The 14,877-nt window shown below is 42.6% G+C and overlaps 1 long non-coding RNA gene across 1 annotated transcript in view; it reads left to right on the forward strand.

Moving 5' to 3' along the window:
• The window catches only part of LOC108791389, a 35,881-nt gene extending 23,927 nt beyond the window's left edge, over positions 1 to 11,954 (forward strand). Inside the window, exon 3 of the long non-coding RNA XR_001941499.1 lies at positions 11,903 to 11,954. This is a non-coding gene — a long non-coding RNA (uncharacterized LOC108791389). The remainder of the gene's footprint in view (positions 1 to 11,902) is intronic.
• The last annotated feature ends 2,923 nt before the right edge of the window (positions 11,955 to 14,877 follow it).

Consider the following 14,877-nt stretch of genomic DNA (forward strand, 5'->3'; position numbering starts at 1 on the left):
GCACTGGAAAATCGGGATTGTTTTCATAATATTTGGGTGGAAGTTAGTTAACCTACCAGTATGTTTTTGGACTTATGGGAGTAAGACAGTCCATATAGATTAAGCCCCCACAAATACAGGGAGCACACATGTAGATGCAGTGTGGTCATAATCCCAGTACCACCAGCCCACAGTGCTGACTGCTGAGGGATACTGCTTGCAAAGAAGTTTTACCACTTATGTCAAAAGTCTGAATGTCCGGGTTACAGTGCAGTTGTCGATGTCATGTTTTTTCTGACATTTTGGTGACGCTGATAAATGTACTCTTCAATATTTCAGAAAGATTGATAGCGGAGGAATACAATGACGCCAACACATTCTTCACATACTTGAAAAAAAAAAAAAGAAGATGAATACAGCCCTGACACCCAGAATATCATAAGTTATAATAGCCAATCTGATTTATAAAAAATGGTAGTTGTGGTCACAGGACCTATATAGATTGGTGCTTTGTGAGCTGCAGCCTAAATAGACACTTCCTGGATGGTACCAAAATCATAGGGCCACGTGGAGCAACAGCTACGGGCAACGGAGTGAGTCCATGCTGTCTCTGTGTTTGAAGACCATCTGCAGATGGCAAATCCACCATGAGGACAAACGGAGTAAAATGATTCAGTAAGGGATAATTGCGACCTGTGGAACGGATCGGGACCACATTCAATAAAAACTCTTAATGCAATCTTGTACTCTGTGTATACAGAACAAAGCAACAGGTTTGGTATGGAGGAGCATGTAACATATGCCATGCGAGAGTGCTGGGCAATCACCAAGTACCATTGCCACATGGTGAGAATCCATAATCTTCTGTAACATACAGCTTTAAGTCTGCTGGGCTTGCTGACATTAGAGCAAAAGAATGGAGATGCCACCAAACGAAGAAGAGTCTAAAGGAATGCTCTTTGATGCTTTTATTTTTATCAATAAAAACTCTTTTGGACCCATCTTTGTTTGGTGGCGCCTCCACTTTGTTGCTTTAAACAACTTTTTCCAGGGCCCCCTTCTGCCTCAGGGGGTCCCTTGCAAGTGAAAGTGCAGCTACTACCAATAGAGCAGGACCAAGTTCTTCCACATTAAGGATTAACAAAGCACATGATAAAGGTCATTGCGGTGCATGCGTTACCACAAGATATTGTGAACAGGCCCTGAAGGTAACAGTGTACACCTATGTGGTTAGCTTAAGGGACGGGAACTTCTAGTGCTAAGTACAGGATTGTATAACAATTAATTGGCAGAGCAGGGATGGGGTAATTGATATTACTACATCATGCTGACTTTACCTTTCTTAAACCTTTTAAACTGTTTGCTATTTTTATTCTTAAAACGTACTCCACTTACAGGACTGGCCAGCACCTACCTCTCTTTGTGTCATTGGTGAAAGCATACCTCTGACATGACAGCCCTTGCTAATTGCCCAAAGTATTCCGATTAAAGAATTACTGTGCATTGTCCTTTGACAGGTGATGCAAACGTCTGAGAAATACAAGGAGGTGTTTACATTCTTGTTACAAGAACATTTGGCAATCTCATAAAGGTAACCACACAGATGCCATCCACACCTACAAGTAGCTATTTAAAAGCAGCCCGAAAAAAAACCAACTTATATTTAGTATAGTGTTCAATTCGGCTGTAAGGCAGGGGGTGGTGTTGGTATGCAGCTTCCTGTTTGTACGGACCGGGGTGTCCGATAGGCATGACAGTAAGACTCCATTCACACGTAGCGACATATCTTTTGCAGCGGATCCGCGCGGCCGGGATAGCGCGACTTTCGGGGCGACGTTCCAGCGACGATCCAGCGACGGTAGCGCGACCTTCTCCGTCGGGCTCCATAGAAAAAAGGCAAAATCGCGCAAAATCCGCCGAAAAAAGGGTCCGGTAGAAGCGACTTGCGACCGCGACGAGCGACGCGCGACATGGAGTTAAGACAGCTCCATTGAATAGCATTGGCCGGCGACTTCTCGCGATATCGCGCGGCAAAAATGCGCGATATCGTGGCGGAAATCGCGCGATAATTCGCTACATGTGAACGGGGCCTAAAACAAAAAGGAGAGAAGGAATGGTTGCCTAGTTGTGGTGCTTCCTTCTCTCCTTTTTGTTTTATTGGGGCTGCACTGGCAGCCTTGCCCATTGCCAAAAATAGGAGGTTGCTGTGATGGACCACCTGCTACCCCGACTGGGTACCGCCGTCAGAAAACAGCTTCCTTTCCGCTGGAACCCGAATCCCAGTGTCATTAGCCCAAACCTGCCTAATTATTGGACAGAACCAATATATTAGGACAGAACGCTAAAACCACTCAATCATTAGACAACATCAATGTTGAGGTGGAAACCAAGATCTGCTTTATTGAAGACCAGCTCAGTATATATACAGTTCAAGAAGTCTAAACACATAACGCAATCAAACATGAACAGCATGCAAACAGACACCCCCTCCCCCTCCCCGATGCCTTAATGAATGAATAGGGAGAGAGGAGACACATGTGATGGGATTATCTCCTGAGTGTATCATAGGGTGATCTACTCATCTATACCCGGAGTCAGCTATTCCTAGAATTAGCTATCCTAATCCCATCATCAACACAATACAACAAAGGGACCAATAAACTGTAACAGTTCAATATCCAGAATTAACCCCCTTCAGTGCTGCTGGATTCACAGCCTGTACCTATAATAAACACAGGGTCATCCAAATGTAATGCCAGGGAAAATCTACAGTACATCCCTCCACACATAAACCTAGGAGAATGATTAATTGTAACCCCAAGAGGTCCGAGGGGGGTCTCCATAGTTCTGGGTCCATAGTCAGTAGGAAGGAGGCTAGCCCCCAGGCTCCTCCAACAGCACCAGTGACGGTTCAGTCTGTCACAGTTGCCATAGCTGATGTGTAGAAAACTAATTTTGAGTGGCCAAGTGTCTTAAAGTGAACATATTATGAAAATTCATATTTAAAGTGAACTTGTGGCCAGACTATGCCCAGACTAGGACATTAAAGCAAGGACTGGATCTGCTTTAAAATAGCTATGTGTAGGTGTGAATGTGGTTACCTTTATGAGAATGCAAAATGTTCTTGTAACAAGAAGTCAAACACTTGTATTTCTCAGAACTTTTCCTTTCCTAACATACAGTAAACTAGCAATCCATCATTGACCTCTGTAGCTGCAGGCACCATGCAGTAATTGATCTTTCAATATTCCAACAGCGACTCTAAAGTCAGACTGTTTTTTACATTAAAAGCCTGGCAGGCTGCCACATAAAATAAGGAGAGAGGAGCAGAGATTTCAGTGTTTCCTGTGACTGAGTCTGTGAATGCAGACTGTTAATTTTCCCACAGTGCCTACAGCTACAGAAATCAGTGAATACTTGATTTAAAGCTCTCTCACCGTTAAGAATCATTTAAACTTGGATATTTGTAGTCTGAGCACCGGTACAGTTTGAGTCCTCATTCACGCTTGAGCGCCAATGTCTTGGTCATTTGTTTCGCTCAGTTTTCTTTTCATTTATACTGTTCACGAACTTAATTCGTTCCACGACTCTGGTCGCGAACCAAATTGAATCAAACTGTGATCAGACCGCGATCTTGACTAGAGGAAGCCACGACAATGTGTCAGAGCGGGGAAGATGGCTGCGGTTGTGTTCATCACCCGATGCAGAATTCCCGAATGGAAGCAAACTTTTGCCGAACTTCCTGTTCACGAACCGAAATGTTCGCGAACAGAAGCATACGTGAACTGAGGTATCACTGTATATGTTGTTTTCATGCATCTTTAGGCTTGAGTGGTTTTGTTTTAGCCAATGGACAGCTATTTACGAAGAGGAGGAGGTTGTTGTTAGTCGCAAAATCGCCCCTTTGAAGCTTTTTGGGGGCAAAAACACGTGATCATGCCCCAAAGAAGCACAAAACGGTACAATAGAATTACATGGGAATCTGAGTGTTGAGCTTTGAAGCATCTCTGGAAATGTGCTTCATATCACTCAGGTGTGAATAGAAGCTGAAGAACGCCTGTATTGTGAAAAAAAATATGGACCTGCCATTACTGACCCTCATCAGGAAATTGTAGGATGTCTGGTTGTCTCTGGCTTTCATACATTGTGATACTGGCTGGTAACAAGCATTTGGATCAAGCAAATCAAGATGAAGTCAAAGATTGGAACCTGCATCCTTGTTCTTAATCAAAAACCTTGAAAGCAATGAAGCCATTGGATTGGCATGACAGACAGCAGAGATCAGCAATGACATCCTCCATTCTTCCTAACTACTAACTATGTTTATTTAAAGCCCAATATATCTTTCAGTTTAAATCATCAAAATATGTTTCAGGTGTATCAAAACAATGGCTGTCCTAAATAAAAAGTCCTACAGTTTGTTTTAAAAATAAATTTGCCTTAACCTGATAGCGTGCTGCAGGACCCTTTCTCTCTGTGGGTAAGCAGTGTTCTCTCTGCAGAGGTTTCATATGCACCCCTGAAGAGCCAGATCTAGAGCTCTCTAATTAGCAGAGCTCATGCTGACTGCTTGTTGGAGAGCAGTAGCTCTGAGTCATCAGGGGGCTTGCCATACTTCTGCAGAGAGACCACTGCTTCCACTCAGAGATCTGCATGCTGGCAGGAGTGGAAGAGGAGGAGGAGGAGGAGAAGCTTTTGCACTCAGGCTCCGGCTGCTTTTTAAAGGGAACAAATTGTAAGACTTTGCACACCTTTTGTTTTAATGCACCTGAGCTGTATTTGGATAATTTAAAATTAAAGATCAGTTCGGCTGTAAAGAAATAAGCAATGGATTATTTTCCATAACTTAAAAAGTGCTGCTCCTGTATGTCCTTTGACTGCCATGCGTGGGTGTTTTGTGTCATTAGCGGCCGTGGAGAATATATTGCTTCCCCTTAGTCATACACTGATGGATTGGCAGTGAGATAAACTGATCAGCAAGTTAACCCTGGGCAGCACTACTATGCAGGCAGCAGAGCCTATCTGTATAGTGACACCACCCATATGTACACTGGAATAAGGTGTTTAAAAATCATTAAAATGTTGCAAGTTCTCTTTATAACTTCACTCATAGCTGCCCATTGCTTGTCCTCACTTGATTATGAAAGGGGGCCACTAGTATCATGTATACCGAGGTTACGTAACCTAACCTGAAGAATGTAACCTGAGGTTATATCTCTAATATGTATCACAATCTGCATTATGTGGTTTTACTCCAGGTGTTCCGTTTCCTCGGAACTGGTAGGTTAATTGGCTTCCACCCAGAACTGGCTCTAGAGTGTGTATGTGTGTGTCTGTACATTAGTGAAATAAATAGTTACTATAATGTTTAACCCATTTTTAAAGATATTTGGTGCAAATTGCTGGCAGTCAGTAGCAGTCTATTATAAAAGGTTCCAGACTGACTCCCTGGCTGCCAGTGTCATTCCACCTGGTCCTCATTCTGATATACCTGTAAAAAATAAGTCAAGGCAAAAAGACTTGATGTATTTTTCTTGAAGACGTTTCACTGGTCATCCAACCAGCTTTTTCAAGCTGGTCATCCAATCAGCTTGAGAAAGCTGGTTGGATGACCAGTGAAACGTCTTCAAGAAAAATACAGTCAAGGCAAGTCCAGTTGCCTTGACTTATTTTTTACAGATACACCATGGCCTGGATGAATGAGAACCTTCACAGACTCATTCTGATAGTAGCTACACTCATTATGCATTTTTGTAAGCGGAATAATTGTTGTTGGTGGGCACTTACAGTTCCCCCACTCTGGGCCCATACACTAGAACTGGACTGCTAGTAGAGTAGGGCAACATCTTGCTTCAGGTTGATGGCCTACATGATTATGGATGAGTAAAATTGATCATTTTTGCTCTGTTGCCACTTTGGCAAAATGCATTGGCGTTAGCTGGCAGTGGGAAATTAAGGCGGGCTTTGGTGTGTTGCTTAAAGTGAATTTGTTGCCAAAAAATAAATAAAAAGGAGCAGCGTAAAAAGAAGAGGCATAATACTTATTAATTCTGCGCTTTATTCTCTTAAGGAGTTACGCTAAAGAATTCTCAGCATCTGACACACCCAGAAGGGTCCCTGTGTCCCTTACTAGCTACTATAGTTGCGCCTGTTGGCTGCTATGTCACTATAATGCCTCTGCAGTGTTGTAGTTATGTAGCGGGCAGAAGGTGGAATCACAGCACGCACTGGCGGGTGCAGCCATCCAACCCCTGTGGAAATGTGCCAGATGCGGTAGATTCTTAAGCTGGTATTGCTGTTCAAAAGAGCGAAAATATATATTCACTGCTGTTATAACTGGTAAGTATTTGTACTCTTCTTTTAAAGTTAACCCTTGCAGTGGGGCTACCCCTACACTGCAAGGGTCAAGTCCTCGTTTAGGTCTAGGGTCTAATATAAAAAAAGATATATCTCACCGAAACTCGTCTTTGCCTGGCTGCTAGACCGGTCCCTGCAACCTCTTCTTCCCCTTCGCTCCGGTGGTCTAAAGACCCTTGACATCATCACATCTAATACAGTGAACATGAGGATGCTGAGGGACATCCCATCGCTGGAGCAGAGGGAGAGACAGGCTGCAGGGCCGGTCAAGCAACCAGGTGGGACAGAAGTTCAGGTAAGTTTATCTTTGTTATTTTAGACCCTAGACTGAAATGAGCACTTAACCCTTGCAGGGGTAGCCCCACTGCAAGGGTTAAGTTTATTTTACCCGGAGTTCTTTAAGGCTGCTTTTTATTTTTTTTACTAAGTCATTTTATAGGAGCAGTGGGCTTTACAGGGCTTCAGAAGGTTAGGGATGCTCCGGTCAATTATAATTGACCTGTTATTCAATCTTCTGCCAAAAAACAGCCCATCCTTAGCTAGGAATATGATGATGTTAACCAGCAGTATACAGGTGAAACTCGAATAATTAGAATATTGTGCAAAAGTAATGGCAGTAATTGCTGCAAAAGGGGCCCAAACCAAGTACATATGCATGCTTGTACTTTTCAGAGGTCCGATATTGTTCTATGTACAATCCTTGTTTTATTGATTGCATGTAATATTCTCATTTTTTAAGGTTGTGGATTTGGGGTTCTTGGGGTTTTCATGAGCTGCAAGCCATAATCATCACAATTATGACAAATCACGGCTTGAACTATCTTGCTTTGCATGTAATAAATCTATCTCATATATTAGTTTCATCTTTTAAGTTGCATTAATGAAATAAATGAACTTTGCATGATATTCTAATTATTCGAGTTTCACCTGTACGTGTGTTGCTGTCCATTCCAAATGGCACCCCAACACACGTACACTAAAAACAAATGCTCTGCACTGCAGAGTACCGCAACACATAGGTGGGAATGCACAATGCTTTGTGGTGCGCTGCATCAAAGTGAATGGGCTTCTTTCATTCAAAGTGCGTCATGCACTAAACTGTGAATTGGCCCTAATAAAGGAGGACAGTGGCCATTCACTGGTTTTCTGATCAGGGTGGCTTTGGGGGCATCATTGGACTTGCAAAGCAACATTGGAAGATTTTCCATTTCATTATGTTTTACTAGTTTTAGAAGAAGAGTTTCTTAAAGGCAGTCCCGCATGGCAAAATTAGAGTCTCATCTGCACGAGGCAGTGTTGGCAAATTGTCCCTTTCAGCTTCACTGAGCCTTGTATGATACCAAAGCTAGCTAGTTGACTGGGGTAGGAGTAAAGGGAAGTGGTTCAAGGCAGTGGGCCTAGAGGGCCACAATGATGAATCAATGCCATTTAGTGTCCATTATCTAATATCAGACAGTAAAAGCTCAGAATCCAGTGATGCTTATCTAGAACTTTGAAGAAATAAATATCTACAGCGGTTCTAAACCTTCGACTCTCTAGCTATGTATTTTTCATCGCTGATTGTGTCATCATTTGGGAGATTTTCACATATTGCTTGTCCTGAGGGGGCAGGAAGTAAGAGGACATTTGCCAAATGGGGAAGCTGAGAGGTTCCAATTTTGAATTCTTTTCAAACTTTAACATACAGTATTTCTAAAGCCAAAATGCATGTGCTTACTGAAATGTAGTTTCCCTTTAATTGACTTTTAGTTTCCTATTCTGGAGCTGAATTCCTGCTGAATATAAATGCATTTTTTTACATTGGCTTCACCTGTAGGGTTACTAAAACAACCCTGACTGTCCACAAACAGTGGAAAGTATGTCTGCAGTACCATGTATGTTTGTGTCAGACACGAGATTAATGACTTTTCTCCGCTGCCGAATGGAATGTCTAAGGAAAACCATTTGAAATAGAGTGGAAGGAAAAATAAAGATTACCCAGAGCGTGGTCCAAATTTCCGAACTCAATGTCTCTGTTATTAGAGAGAGAGCTAACGGGACATAACTCACCCCTGCCACCTAGAAACACAGCCGAAAAAAATGTGAATTTCGCACTTATTGGGGATTTTTCCCTCCTGAACATTTTTTCCTCTCTGGTGTAAAAGTGTTTTGTATCTCGGTGGAATGTGGTGTCGCGTACACTTGTCTAGGCCAGTGCTTCTTGCTTTTTTTTTTAAAGGAAACCTTTCGATAAAACACAAAATGGTAATGCTACTGTTTTAAAAAGAAAACACAAATTTGACTGTGATTACAGGAAGACCTTTGGTGCTATCTCCAAGTGTCCCCCTGATGTAATAACTTGGGTCCCTCCTTGGCCTCCAACATGAAGGAAGGAGGACGACTTTGAGTAGCTACAAGGGCTCATGAATCAATAAGCAGTCCTATCCAGCCTGTCTATGAGACCTCTCTGGCCTATCTATAAACGCACTTGAGTCTGTCTATGAGCCCTGTTTGTGAGCCCAGCCAAGTCTGCGTAAGAGATGCGTCTGCCTGTCTATGATCCCTGTCCAGCCTATGAGCCCTGCCTAGCCTGTCTATAAGCCCTGTCCAGCCTGTCTATGAGCCCAGTCCAGCCTGTGTGACAGCCCTGTCCAGCATGTCTATGAGCCCTATTTAGCCTATGAGCCCTGTCCAGTTTGTCTTTGAGCCTTGTCCAGCCTGTCTGTGAGCCCCGTCCAGCCTGTCTATGAGCCCAGTCCAGCCTGTGTGACAGCCCTGTCCAGCATGTCTATGAGCCCTATTTAGCCTATGAGTCTTGAAACCCCTTTTTTATTTTTTTGCTGCCAGAGTCTGTGAGCCCCATCCAGCCTGTTTATGAGCCCTCTCCAGCCTGTTTATGAGCGCTGTTCAGCCTGTTTATGAGCCCTGTCCATCCTGTTTATGAGCCCTGTCCAATTTGTCTTTGAGCTCCATCTGGCCTTTCTATGAGTCATATTCAAACTGTCTATGAGCCTTGTCCAGCCTGTCTATGAGTCCTGCCCAGCTTGTCTGTTAGCCATCACTGCCTGGCTATGACCACTGTCAAGCCTATCTATAAGTCCTGTCCAGATTGTCTATTAACTATGAGCCTTGTCTAGCTTGTCGGTTAGCCCTCTCTGCCTGTCTATGAGCCCTGTCCGGCCTGGCTATGAGTCTTGTGCAGCCTGTCTTTAATCCCTATGTAGCTTTTCCATGAGTCTCGCCCAGCCTGTCTATCAGTCCTGTCCAGTTTATTTATGAGCCCTGTCCAGTTTGTCTATTAGCCTATTAGTGCCTGTCCATGAGCCCTGACTGGCCTGGCTATGAGCCCAGTCTAGCCTTCCTATTAACCCTCTCCAGCCTGTTTTTCAGCATCTATGAACACCGCTGCAATTGTCTCCCACAATCTAACTTCCATACTGCTGCCATATTAATGCACATGTACTTTGAGATGAGACAAAATGTCAGATGTTAGAGGCAGTGGAGGTAGTGCTTGACAATATCCATCCAAAATACTCTAAAACATTTGTAATTTAAAAAAGGTCAGCAATTGTGTTGCCCATTGTAATATTTTGAAATCACTCTAATATTTTGTTTTAGCATCAAACAATAGGCTACAAATGAATCGTGTGGGTAACACAGGGACAGATCTTTTATAGTAACAAAAGTTCTAGAGTATACTGGATGGACTATGGCAAGCCCCCCTCCACTGCCTTTAACATCTGACTGGCTAAATGACAGATATTTTATGTAAGTTAAAGGTGTTTCCTTATTGCTAAACCTATATACAGGGCCGGATTTACTTATCTGTTGCCCCAATGCCAGGCTCCTTAATTTTTACCAGAGATCAGCACGAACACAAGACAAAGCAATATGTCATTATGGGTGGGGACAGTTCACACCACTACATTGCGCTCGTGTGTGCTTAAAAAAAGTATGGTATGCAGTACTTTTTTTTTTAAGTGCACCACAGTGAGACACGGACAACCGCATCGCACTGCGGCAGTGACGACTCTAGGAACAATATAAGGGAGCGCCCCCCCCTCCCTGCAATACCAGGCCACATGCCCTTGGCACTGGGAGGTTGCTTTTCCAGGGTCGCCTGTGGAAAAGCACCTTGTCCCTGTACCAATGGGGGCAAGGGCCTCTTCGCCACAACCCTGGTCCGGTGGTTGTGAGGGTCGGCAGGCAGGGGGGCTTATCTGCATCTGGGTACCCCGTTCATAAAGGGAGCACCCAAATGCTGCCCATCCTCTTGAGAATGAGTAATGGGTTCTTGTACCCCTACTCATTCACTAAAGGGTGTAAATAAACACACCACACCTTTGAAAAAATTCCTTTAATTGAACAAAAACCACAAAACACAAGTTTTTGACAATTCCTTTATTTAAAACAAAAATAAAAAATCCCACAAAGTCTTGAAACCCCTTTTTTATTTTTTGAGTTTTTTTTTTACATCTGGTCCCCCCTAACATTCCTACCAGAATTGGGGGGCTCTTGTTTTATTATTATTATTTCTGTGAACAGTTAAACACTTTGGTGTATTCTGTGACAGCTGTCAGATTGTTTACATTGGGGATTGGAGTGTCCACAAAGAAGCAGAAGCTGTTACAGAAATAGTAACATGGATCTCTCAACTTCTTTATCTACATTTTGTAACAATATTCTGTTACTTTGTATTCATTCGGGATACAAGTCAGAGAATCCAGAGAGCGGTAAATGACGCCTCTCCCGCTTGTTGTGTTTTGTTTCCGAATGAAATTCGTATCTATCCAAATTTCGTTATCAAACATTCGTATATGTTCGGATTTGTTATTTCTGTCACTCGGAAATTCAGATGCATCCAAATGTACGAATTTACAGAAATTCGTACAAATTTCAATTCAGAACGAAACAAATCACACATGTCTATCAAGAAGTGCCTTCATTTTGGCCGAGGAAATCAAGACAAAAACCATTTGTCTATTTTAGTATATAAGCATTTTTCAGAGTACTATTTAGGCACTCAAAACATTTCAGGTTCCTTATGACCTAGCAAATGTTCCCTTTTTGTGTTCTGTCCCATTTAAACAATTGTGGACATATGGTATCAGCCACACGGGGAGTGAATTGTTTTTAGTTATTCAGCACAGACTTGCATTGTGAGAAGGAGCTCTGAAGCGCAACCGCTGTGCAGCACGGCAGACCAGGAAGCAAATGCTTACAAATTATACATAGAATTAAAGATTGAAAAAATTATTATTGATAAGATTGTTTACATCAAGCAGATGTCTTATGCATGCCAAAAAACAACAACTTTCAAGTGGCTACACATTCCCTTTTAGAGCTCAGCCCCTTAGGCAACTACCTCACTTGAGTTAAGCCAGCTGCATATTTGTACAGTATGCTGAGTCACCAGTCTTCTGTTTCGCTAATAGAATCAGCCTTCAAACGCATTTCTTGAATTGTGTGAATACTTTTTTTTGGTAACTTTTAGATGCGGAAACCTCATGATTTTCCTATGCTGTGTATACATTGGTGTTAACTTTCTCCAACCCCAACATTTGACTCTTTACTTTCTTCTTTACAGTCAAGCCATGTATTTAGTGATGATGATCGCAACACCATGAACGCTGCATCCAATAGAGAGTACTGTTACTCGGTCACATGATGTGATGACCGTGGATGGCAAAGGTAAGAAACAGCTCGTGCTTTACTTCCATAGATATCAGCTGGCTGTAATCTCCAGGAAGAGTCGGGGATATGGCCCTAGAAATATCCCTTATTTTTAGAACTGACCTACTGTATAATGAATACCATCAGAATGAATACCATCAGAATGAGTACCATCATTATACATAAAAGAATACATTCTTGGAATTTGTTAGTGTCTTTGCTATTTATAACCCAATTGAACTTCCAGTTTAAATCAGCTAAATAGTCTCCAGGTGCATTCAAACAAAAGTTGAGGAAAGTCTTAAAGGCTAAGTTTACCTATTGTACCATGTTTCATGTTATACCCATATTCAGGGTGAAACATGGCACAATGTCTCATCGCCACCCCACCACTTACCTGAACTGGGGGGTTCTGTTTAATCTGACCAGTAATGCTTTAAGCAGATGGAGAAGGGATGATGCAGAGCATGAGATTCAGCAAGCAAACCAAGTCATCACACATGATAAATAACTGTGCCAAAAGTACAGTTATCCTTTAGGTTGGATTCACACCTATTAACATGCGTTACCACAATGCACTGCAAGGCACTACTGTAGTGCATTCTGAATGGTCCGCCAGCCTACATATACAGTGTCAATCAATGCACCTGCACTTTATTTCACGGTAAAGCATGTATGTAAATGTAAATGCATTACAATGCATTGCGTTGCCCTAAAGAAGGTACTTTTTTGTGCATCGAATTTTGCTAAGTGCACAATTAAAGTTCCTGGCTGCATTAAAGTGTATTGAGAAACTACACTTGCAGTGGGGCTACCCGCTCACTGCAAGGGTTAACTGCTCGTTTTTGAGTGGGGTATGGTCAGGAGGGCTTTTGCTTACTTTATCCCCACTCCCCCAGTGGTCGGTGCTTACCTTTCTTTTCCTCCAGTCCGTCTCCTGGACTGCCCCTTGGTGTCCTCGCCTCTAATGCAGGGCTATGTACCCTACATTAGAAGTGATGACATCAGCGGGCCTCCAACTGCTGGAGTGAAGGGGGTAAGAGGCTCCAGGTGCTGGTCCTGGAGCCTGGAGCAGAGACTCAGGTAAGAAAAAATGCTTTACCAAGGTCCCATGGACAAAAAACAAGCAGTTATCCTTTGCAGTGCAGGATGCAAGGGTAGTTTTTTTTCTAATGGAGACAGGCTTTTAAGTGACCCAGTAGCTATACCAAAACTCATAATAGCAACAGCACTTTTGAGTGGACAGGCAATTCAAGGCATGCTTGCCACTTGTCAAGAATGAGTCAACTTTAAAGAGACCCTGTCACCAACTTAAAAGAATTGAAGTTGAAAGCACAGAAAAATCAAGTATTTTCATTATAAATTCCTTTGAAAACTGGCGCAGGGAAGTATTTGACTTTCCGAATGCTGCAGAGGCAACACTTGTACCCCAGACCTTACCACAATCTGATATGCAAATTTGCAATGCAAAAACAGATCCCATGTGCTTACTTCTAAATCGTAGGTTTTATTCTCAAGAACATCTAGAGTGGTGAAACTAGAAATCCTATCATGCATCTGCCTCTGGGAGTCATGCCTGTGGCTGCCAGAGTCTTGCAAAGCCTCATGGGAGTTGTAGTTGCATCACAGCTGGAGTGCCGAAGTTTGCCTCCTCTTCTGGGAGTTTCCAATTACTCTATGTGCTGGCCTAGCTCCTGCACCCTTCCCATCCCCTCTCTATATAACCTTTTATGTAGCTACTAAGGGAGGAGCGAAGGGGAATACTATAGGGTGACATGTATGTGACAGCTTTGAGTCTGCTGTGACTGAGGATAACAAGATCTCAGCCCCAGGGAGACTTTTACAGGTAAATAACATGCATAAAATTCGTTAAATGGATATGTAATCTAATGGGAGGAATTTTGGTTAAATTAATGGTCTGGTGACAGGGTCTCTTTAATGGAGCCCAAATGGCAGCAAAAGTCCTTTTATACTCTATCCAAAACTAACAAAAACAAAATGTTGGATAGACATACACTTAATTGCATTTTAAGATATAACTGATGTGTGTGTACCCAGATTGTAGCCAGAGGACCACACTAGATGTGTTGTGTTTATTATAGTGCCTGCAGCATCTAGAATGTTGTCAGATGCACCACAACAGATGTGTTCTGCCTGCTGTGACCATGGCATACATTAATGAAGGCTCACGTTGCATTAAACCCATCAGTGTTTGACGAGTAGGGAATGCAGCCCGCTAGACGGAAATACATTCTCTGCAAACAGTATGTACATAGAGTTCTTTATAACACTGGTTGGATAGTGGATTTACCTTGAGTGTTCTTTATTGTCCAGTAGTATCTGCTTGAATGTCAGCGGATGTCTGTACACACTGAAACTCCTTTGTCTTTTAATGCCCAGATAGGAGGACAACATTGAGATAAGATAGACTAGTCATGCGGTAATAATGTTATTGGTCTGCGTGGCATTCCTCCTTGCTCTGGAAAAAAAATAAAGGGAATTTTATGAAGACTGGTCAAAGGCACCTGATATTAGTAACATCTGAGCGTTTGTTGACGTTTTCTTCTGAAAATGCTGGTTGATTGACATGCTAACGCAGTTGGCTGGATTGGGCTGGCATGGCAATCCTGCTGCTTCAAAAATTTTTGAGCTGCTGACAACAACAATAGAAAAAAGAAGAGCTGTAATATGTAATAAATCCTTATCTGCATTATTGGTTTTATAACAAGAAGGAAGGTGAGAATAACATACAGGCTACTCGCATTTTTGGAAGCAGGACAGGTTTCTTTTAAAGCCTTCCATAGATCTTAGAGAGCAGTTATAGGCGCATGCTCGGTAAGAGTGTTCTCGAGCACCTTAATCGCCCTGTGGACACAATAATTGCAAAAA

Source organism: Nanorana parkeri, unplaced genomic scaffold (genome assembly GCF_000935625.1).
Source record: "Nanorana parkeri isolate BGI_ZX_2015 unplaced genomic scaffold, ASM93562v1 scaffold548, whole genome shotgun sequence".
NCBI classification, from domain to species: Eukaryota; Metazoa; Chordata; class Amphibia; order Anura; family Dicroglossidae; genus Nanorana; species Nanorana parkeri.